The sequence below is a fragment of the Dysidea avara genome, chromosome 5 (assembly GCF_963678975.1).
Source record: "Dysidea avara chromosome 5, odDysAvar1.4, whole genome shotgun sequence".
In the NCBI taxonomy this organism is placed as follows: Eukaryota; Metazoa; Porifera; class Demospongiae; order Dictyoceratida; family Dysideidae; genus Dysidea; species Dysidea avara.
In genome coordinates this window covers 946624-956926 of record NC_089276.1, presented here as the reverse complement: position 1 = coordinate 956926, position 10303 = coordinate 946624, and the positions used below count along the sequence as shown (strand labels likewise).

Below are 10303 nucleotides of genomic sequence, written 5' to 3'. Positions count from 1 at the left end.
TCTGGAATATCTGTAATTAACACTCACAGTAGTGAGTCGCAAGGCCAAGTGAAGCAGAAACACATGCCATAAGCAATAAATTATGTGACCACTACATGTGAGGCCACCATTAACCAACTTGTGAAAACAATGGTGGGATTATTTACAGGTTATGATTAAATTGATTGGTGGGATTAACATGACACCACTGTGTTAGCCAAATCACTCCACTAATTCCGCTCATGTCACATCTAGAACTATAAATGAAGGGATAAAATTGTATGTGCTGTAAACATCAAAAACAGTCTGACATGAAGTTGCAACTTAAGGTAGGGAGACTGTGATAAATGGATAATCTGTGTAATATCTCAGAAATAACTTCCGAAGTTGTTTCTGAGATTACACTTTCCAGTAGTAAACAAGTTCATACACTAAGAAGGACTGAAGTACATATATCAACAGAATGACATGATTTACTAACTAGCTACTCAATATGTAACACAACAAGGTCTTTAGTGGATTAAGATAATAATGTGCAAAGGAGCTATATATCATGATGTTAGCTATCATAGAGAACAACTAGATGCATAAGATATGAAGGTACAGAGGTACACACGATATATTATATGAAAACATTATTAATCTTTTGCAACTTATTTGTTCAGGAAGACAACTGGCTGTTCTTCAGCTGATCTGCCCCAATACAATATGTGGCCAGTTTTACAGTTGTCTAGAATACAGTTATTTGCTCAACAGTAGCAGTCTGCAGTCACCACCCAGGCATTGAACCTCAAACCAAGAATACACTTCATGACAAAACACAAGCTAGGAACATGAAAGCTGGAGTGTGGATTATGTGTATGGTAACTATGGGGTATAGCTACATGTTCACCAGATGAAATAATGACCATACAGCTGCAGATTATATTTTTGTGAGATTTTGTCATAGGGCAACTTTTAAACTGAATATTTTATAAATACAGACAGTTCTCTAAATAATTATAAGGAAAATTCCACACAGAACATACACCGACCATATATTATAATGGAGAATGTGTGGTTAATATCCACTCATCAAACAGGAAGTAAAGTTATAATAAATTAATTACTCAGAATCACCTTCCTGTTATACTATTAAAACTACTATATGATTTAATATTTCAGTTTCCTGTATTTAATTTTAATTGTTGTAGTTCATGTAGACTGTCAGAACTGACACTGGTATAGAATGGTTATTAACTTCCCTCCTTATCTATCCAACTCTAATGTACGTAATTAAAATAATCCAAAATGATGACAGTTTATTCCCAGCTTTATAGTGTACCACCAGTAATGGAAGAAGATTTCAGTATTGAGGTGTTGTAAAATAGTTGACTGTTTTATTTATTCACCCAATAATGTACATGCATGCAGCTCCAAGTTGAGGCTACCAATTCTCAACAACTTTCAGTCCTACAAACATTAGAACAACATACTAGTGCAAGTATAGTTATCTGTACAAACATGACCTCATTATATGTGATTAGCTAAAGTTGAACGAATTGTCATAACATGACTGTTTGTTGGTTTATGCCATCATGGAAGTAACAGGCATATATGCACAATATCTAAAGGAATATCCATGCATACACAGTAACAATGAACTAATGAAAGTCACTGCTAAATGTAGTGAAGGTCACTACTAATGTCTGCCACAATAATCACTATTTTTGTGTAGTGACATTTTGTAGTGACCCTCACTACTGTGTAGTGACATTCACTACACAGGTCACTACAAAAAAGTAGTGAAGGTCACTACAAAAAAGTAGTGAAGGTCACTACAAAAAAGTAGTGAAGGTCACTACAAAAAGTAGTGAATGTCACTATGTAAAATAGTGAGTAATGTGGCAGCAATTAGTAATGAAATTGACTACTATTTTTACAGTATAAAACTCAATGTATATAGCTACATATTACTGGAACATTTATTGCTAACACACACATACAGAAGTTACACACTTGTTTTGTCTGATGTATATTACATGTATATTACATGTATACAATTGTCCTTGGGCCCTTGATCAGACATGGTATATGTATTTGGAAAATTAAGAAGCAATTACACTGTATGAGCAGTGATTGTTATGGAGACAATGGTTTGACACTATAAATACAATTATTGTAAATGACAAGTCATTTCCAACAATCTTAATTCATTCTGGTAAAAGTGGACACATAGCTAAAAGAGTGTAGAAGTAAACCTCCTGACAAGAAGGTGCAGTGTTAAATCATGCAACAATGTGAATCAGGATTTGGACACTGCATATCAACTGTTTGACTCTGATTTTCAACTTTTTGTTGCTAATACTGCCAACAGAAATTTCCTGAAGACTACCCTGCTTGTAGGTCATCTTAATAATCTTTACAGTCCTCCAATCTATAGCTAACTATATATGTAACACATATATGTACTATTAGTACCAAGTTATTGTAAGAGAGGAAGACAATGATTGAATGAATACATAACAGTGACCATATTAACATTAAAACACATCCATATTATGGCAGTAGTTAATTAACAGCCATACCCTGTGGCAAAATCAGATCAATCAATTTAGTTTTAAATGTAAATCAGTGTACCCTGCTCAGGAGCCATTACTTGATTGTAGTCTGGTGCGATGATGTTTCCCTCAGCTCTTCCTGCATAAAGAATGCTAATTATTATTATACTGAAGTTTTTATCAACTCACCTATGGTATATCACTGGTTCCTACTGTGACATACCGAGGAAGATTTTTATATCAATCAACCTACTCAAGAACATACTCATATGTACAGTCACAGAATTTGGAGTTGCCATTGCATGTATCAGTAATTAGCTATAGGTTGTGTTATATATGGGACTTGAAATTATTCTCAACTTATTTCAAGGGTGCGTGAAGGATTTGGAGATGATTTTGCTATGAGTCTTCGGTGGCAAAACATTGTCATACATCTAGCAGAAGTAGTGCACAAATACTTCATGTCTCTCGTGCACTGTAAAATGTAGGCACCTATATTCAGCTGTGAGAGTTTTATGCTAAGTGTTGTCAATGCTTAGTTTATTCACGAACCTGGTAGACAATCACTTAACTAATTCAGTGACCTCCCTTGTTCCATTACTCTGATCCCTTAAAATTCATAATTTCCTTCTATTTCAGTGTACAATTGTATGGGAATTGCACAAAACAATAAAACTATGGTTGCTACTAAATTGTATCTATACCAAAAACATCTAAGCTGTGAAAAAGGGTGTGGCTCTCATAAAAACCAGGATAAAAAGTTGTGAAATCAAATGTGGCAGCCAGCAAATTGTTGCAATGTTGTTAGCCATAACAATGACGATGTAATCACATCATTCCAGCCTATTTTTGGCTGCCACCTCAGATTTCACAACTCCTTCCACCCAGGCCATGATGACCCTATACTTGTGTGTTATACATATAATCTGAAAATACGACATGTTTGGGCAATTGTATATTATATTCCATGCAAGCAAATAGGCTGCAATACGTTGTTTGAAGATTGTCATGAACAGACAGCTGTACTATATCTCATGGGAAAGGGTTTGGAAACTTTTAAGTTACATCTGAATCTTACCCATTATGTGAAACATGCATGGACAGTTGACATGTCCTTCCCCAGTTAACACCATGGCTGCTTCCCATTTGGGCAGGCTTCTTCCACCAGTAGACTAGAGAAATGTAAGTAGAGTTAATATATTTCTTGCTTTAGGAAATAACAGCAACTAGGCACAACCAGGTACCAACATTGGGACCTTCAGCCTTTCAACTGTTCAATCTTACAATTATCAGGCTGCATACTACAATGATAACTGTATTGCCTTGCACACATACATACGCACCAATGTACAGACCAGCTGAATCAAATTATAATTGCTTCTGATTGCCAAAATGACATAAGGAAATAAAAAAAAAACAGTCCCCAGTTAGTACCAGGGTAGACTGCCTTCACAGTAAGCACCCAGTAGACTGGAGAAATGTTAGTAAAGTTTCTAAACTTGAGTTTCTTGCTTTAGGAAACAACTTTAACCTTAAGGCTGCTCTCTCTCACACACACACACACACACACACACACACACACACACACACACACACACACACACACACACACACACACACACACACACACACACACATGTACACACACACACACACACACACACACACACACACACACACACACACACACACACACACACACACACACACACACACACACACACACACACACATGTACACACACACACACACACACACACACACACACACACACACACACACACACACACACACACACACATACACACACACACACACACACACACACACACACACACACACACACACACACACACACACACACACACACACCTGGATTGCAGACCACCTTGACAGATGATGTCTTTCTGCTACCATAGTAGAAGGCAAGTACTGCCACCAATTTCATGATGTGGATACCTGTGCATTGACGTGCCCTGGCAACACTTATATGTTCAATGGCAGATGGGACAAACTATCATAATTATTGTTGCTGCTCCCTGCTGTATCTGAAGCTATCACACCTATGTCTAACTTTATCCTGAGGTCTCTTGAAATATCATTCTACAGTACAGTGTATATTAACAGTGATCACAAAATAACTATGACTGCACTGGTCCAGATAATAAAAGGGATGCCACACACAACTGACTTCACTGATCTCTTTCTTATGCTACCACATACCAGTCACCTTAATTAATATGAAAATGCTTCAAATCTTGCCTCACCCTCTACCGGCAACAAAGTTTAACCCCATGTGGTGGACAATGTTGAGACAACCAGCATCTGACATCCTATGTTACCCAGGGTTTGTAGTGGAATGTATTGTGGTGCCTGAAGCTTTACGTTATTGTAGATCTGTTTTTGTGACATTTCTTTGTCCATATTGAACATATTGATTAAGATTATTGTGTATCATCAGGCTGCAGCAATGGGAGTTCTTTATGTGGTGGAGACATGGCCTATTAAGCAGAGAGATTTACATTCATTGGAGGTTTTCATCAACATTGTTTGAGCAACATTTTGGGCATTTCTAGGGTTCAGCAAATTGATTGCACAATTGCTTGCAAGTACTGTTGGATATTCTTAGCAAACACCGTACCTAATACATCAAGCAGACTGATACCACATCAATTGTCACAAAAAAAAATCTCCCTTCTTATTATAGGTACAGGTACTAAAGAGGTATCTCTCCACTCCTGGGGAACATACCTGGCATCCCAAACACTAGTAAACACTGAGATCAAGGAGGGGATACTTCAACAACTCATCAGAACAAACTTTAATCATCTCTGGGAATATTCCATTAATGGCACCAGCCTTATTTCCTGAAACTAAAGACAACGCATTTCTGACTCATCCAAGGAAGGGACATCAGCCAAATTACCACCAAAAGCAGAATTGGAAAAGGAATTGACCAAAACCACAGAGGAAACACCTGATATTTTCAAAACAGAGTCTAAGTGTTGTTGCCATCTAATACAAGCTCTCCATTATAGAGTAGAGCAAAAGTCAATTTCCTTATGGCTTTGGTTATAAGCCTCTTTCCTCTTTGAAAATCTTTTGTATATACACTTCCAAGCATCACTAGCTAACTGCACCTTTCATAACTTTATCTTCAATCACCTTAGCCTTCTGTTGAAACCTTAGGGTAGCATTCCTCATTGTTGCAGTGACAGTCCTCTCAGCAGATTGGAGCCACTCAGCAAACAGAGCATTATGAGATGTTATCAATGGCTGTAGAGTACTAGCACTATGCTTATACCAGTCTGGTAGTCTCTACCAAGTAGTTCCTTCCCAGCATCCACTAATCCATCATGCAAAACATTCCACATATCCACAACAGACATATCCTTGTCCCACAGAGGAACAATTCTCTCAATAATGAGCTATAGCGAGCTCAATAATATTCTCATTATAAGCAGTACATATATTAGCATCAAAAACGGTACCTCCACTCCTTGGATACTTGCAACACAATTTTGCCCTTAAAAGTTTGTTATCAGTCCAACAATCTGCCCGACAGGTAACAGAAACATCACAATAAAATTTTCTTTGTGTCTGACGCATTAAGATGTAATCAATGCAATGCCATTTCTTACTACCAGGGTGTTGCCAGGGTGTTGCCAGGGTGTTGCCAGGTATGTTTGTACATGTCCTTTTTCACAAACCAGGTGTTCATTACAGTGAGTAAAGCATAAAATGTTTACAAAGATGTACCTGCCTCATACGTAGTTCTTGCCAATTCCATAAAACCTCTTACCCTATTCCACTTGGATTCCTCCAAATTCGAAACACCTGTCCTCACTCTAACTAGTACTAAAGTCCCCTAACACAATAGATCATTCTCACTCACTGAATTGATGGTACAGTACAAATCACATATCCTTTTGTTCTTGTGGTGAGTGGTAGATGGGAGCATGCATGCACACTAATTACAGACAAACAAAAGTCCCGTTTACCTCTTCTGCCTCTGTGATAACTACTTTGAGTCGAGCATACACAATTCTGGAACTTATAGCCTTCCAGCACTCACCAGAATTCCTCCAGGCTGCAGCAACAACAGAACTTATGACAATACCAACAAACCAATTACTCTTACACACATTACATCCATCTACCATGACCTTCCTGGCCATTGCACCATCAAAGCTATAGTGAAATGCCTTTGCTATTTAATTGGAACCATATTACATTTAATGCTCAGCATAGTGTTCACAATTGTTATTGGTATAGAATGATTATGTCTTTATATATAGTCCAATCAACTTTGCTAAAGTGTATGTCATAAATTTTACAACATTTTTATATCCACCTGTCCACAGTAAAGCAATGAAATAGTCTAAAATGACTAGCCTGGACAGCCTTCACTGCAGTTATAGTCTTATTGTTGTAAAGAGATTATTCTCATGTCTCAGTATACATACATTTGAATTGTCAAGAGGTTCAGTTAAATTTCTGTTGATAGAACACTCCTAGCTATGGGAAATTGCTGGCAATAAAACATTATATCAGTGACTAAATTTGACAATTGTAACTGAAAACAATAAAGCTAACTGATTACCTCTTTCACTTTGGAGAAACTAAACGATTGTCTCCATCCTCTATTCAAGCATGTTTACACATGACCTCAAACTCATGGTCAGTATATAAATTCCTGCATGTAGTACAATTGAATCATCAACATACATAAACATTGACATGTGCTGAGGGTCCTTGGCTATGGTAAAATAAATGGAAACATATATGCTGCATTTATCTGGGATGTTATGGGCCACCCTTATAGGTGTCAACTGGAGTAAAATTCTCTGGGACCCACCACCATGCAGTGTCTCTTTGCCATATATTATTATACAGTATGCTGGACATATATTCTGCCTTGATAGTTTCAGGACAGCCCTGCATGAGTTTTCTTATTTAGAAGAAGCAAGATTTTGCACCTATATAAATACCTATATATATTGGAGAATATTGGTCATGCAGCTCATCATATATACCTGTATATAGCTATACACAACATTTTGTTCAGTCTTGCTTGAAACTAAAGAAGATGTATAGCATGTGATCTATTCATTTCCAAAGGTCAATGGCCATATATATTGTCTTTGCTTGATTTTAATATATAATCACACAATATCTCTCCCAAATAATTTGTATTGTATACATTTGTCAGGAAATAGTGTAATATCATTGATCATCCATACATGCAGTCCATATATGCTGAGCTACATATGTACTTGCATGGAAAACCAAAGGGACTCACAGTCTGTTACACATTGTTCTGGTGGTTCTTGTGACAAGTGACCCTTTCATAACCAATTTAGCTATGTAACTTGTTTGTACCATCTAGCTGCACTGCATTCCCTCTGTAATGTATTAATGGCTTGTAATCCAACTACTCAGACTGTGAATTAAGCATTTTAATCATTCTGCGTAAACAAACAACTTGTAACCGTTTTTGTGTATATAATTTGTTTGTATACTTGTGATATTATAGACTTGTAAAGACAAACAGATTGTTGATTATAGCTATAGTACCCTAAGGAGTCCAGAGAACTTGCCGGAGTGCCAGGAATGCATCTTATCAAATATCCTATATAGTCCATGCTATGTTACTGTCCATTTCCAAGTCATCCTATGCAGACTTGTGTAGGCACTGATGAGACTTCAAACAGCAGCTTACATTGTAATTATATGTTGTTTCTTTGACCTACTGGCCAAAAGCTATGGAAAGGATGCATGGATATAGCATGGCTACATACTCCTATATGTTGTAAATTGTCTTTTTTTTCCTGGCTTGACCCCTTGTGCTGAATGCCCAGTGTAACTAAATTATTAAACTTAATTCCTTAGCATGCACATGCACATGTACGTACCATAATAGCTAGCTAGCTAAAGTATGAAATTTGACACCTTCATGTAGTTAGGCTAAATCAACAGTTTGACCTTTATTGCATGAAATACATCCTGTAATAACAAGGGAATAGTGAGCTAAATGCATCTAACAGATGCAGCTATATGATCACATGTAATTCAGCTAAACCTCTAGGATTTGTATTAAATAAAGGGGACATGTACAACTACATCACATTAAGGAAAGGATATTGCTATACACCTATATATGTTTGGTGGGATATTATAGCTTTAAAAACGATAATGACAAACGCGGAAAACTACAAAACCGCGGTATTTATTCTCGGGGTTCCCCTTCGATATTACGCAGTATTATTATAATTTCATAAGAGAACCGTTTTACTACAAACTAGCTAGCCATATAAAAGAACGTGAAGATTAGCAACAGTATAGATTGTAAATTTACTACTCACTTGAACTGAGAAACTTGACTTGAAGCACCGAGGGGAGCACCAAACAAGACGATGTACTCCTTCAGTCTACAACTTTTCACTGCAGCTTTTCTGGCTACTACCACCATCGTGTGGTCCTTACCAGTACAAAGAAGGCAAACTGAGCCCCTGCCTACCTCGCTGCAGACAGCTCCCGCCTCGACTCCTGCAACGTTTAAGGTGTCAAAGGAAGCAATTGATCAACTGAAAGATATTAAAGATAAGTCTAATGGTTTGCTAACACTATGGAAAAAAGCACTGAGTCTTACAAACGAATCCTGGCTAACTGCAGAGGTACGAAACATAATTCTATATTGTTGCGCATGCGTATAATATTAACCGCATGCGAATTATTTTCAGTACCAACGGTTGGAATTTAAAGTATGCAGAGGTCGTGTCTTCAACAGCAAGGCTGCAGCCGAAGTGTGCAAAGGCCAAGGCTATTCCACTCTTAGCCAAACACATTTAACTGAATACTACAACGAATTTGTCATTCAGCTAAAATTGGCGGAATACAACTACAACGAGACCATCTCAACGGAGATCAAGCAGAATTACACAACAGCCGCGTTGGACAATGAAAGAATTGTCATTAAAATATTAAATGAAAGCATCTTGCCAGCCCTTGAATTTATGGTAAGTTGCAACCTATGGCCATAATTTGCACAGCTGATTTACCTGACATCATTTTCTACATAGTTACAGCTGGGCTCCACTGACACAGATTGCTCTACCACAGAAGCATTAGCTAACAAGATAATATTGCAGTATGCCAACTGTACAGCAGTCCAAACATCAAACATGTTCCTTGGCCAGATTGCACTCAGCTTATACCAACAACTGATCTCTGCTCATGAGAAACACATTGACAACACTTCTGAGTATGAAGCACAAGTTCCGGACAACACCAAACAATGGTGCTTAGCCCTGTGAATCAGGAAGCATGAGTGTCAAGTGTGTGTGTATGTGCATGTGCGTGTTCACTAACTTATTTGTTCACCTAATCCATCAACAATGACTTATTTATTATTAATTGTAATCATGTACATCAACTCTTTTTATAATTTTATTACATATTTCTATACATGACTCCTGAATCATTACCAGTAGATGGGTATGGCTTCTAAAGAAAGTCCCATTTCTAAAATCATATGAGAAACCAGGTGTATACTGTTTTAATAACTTCATGACATAGAGGTAGAGATTAAATATACAAATATATACATGACGTATACTGTAGATATTCAAATCACAGCTGTGCACGTTATATATTTCTTAGACACTTTCTTAAACTGCAGGTTGTCAGGGGGTATTTCCACATTTAATAGAGTTTCATTTCTGGCTCCCTGCTATACACACTATCAGCTGTGTTTATAGATGGGATACTTAAATCAATGACGA

The 10303-nt window shown here is 37.3% G+C and overlaps 1 long non-coding RNA gene across 1 annotated transcript; it reads right to left on the bottom strand.

The window, feature by feature from the left end:
* Positions 1–2551: 2551 nt before the first annotated feature.
* Positions 2552–4519, bottom strand: LOC136256016 (uncharacterized). The gene is made up of 4 exons (XR_010701281.1): positions 4392–4519; positions 3598–3691; positions 2709–2768; positions 2552–2658 (listed from the first exon to the last, which is right to left on the bottom strand). It is a non-coding gene; the product is annotated as an uncharacterized lncRNA (long non-coding RNA).
* Positions 4520–10303: the final 5784 nt, after the last annotated feature.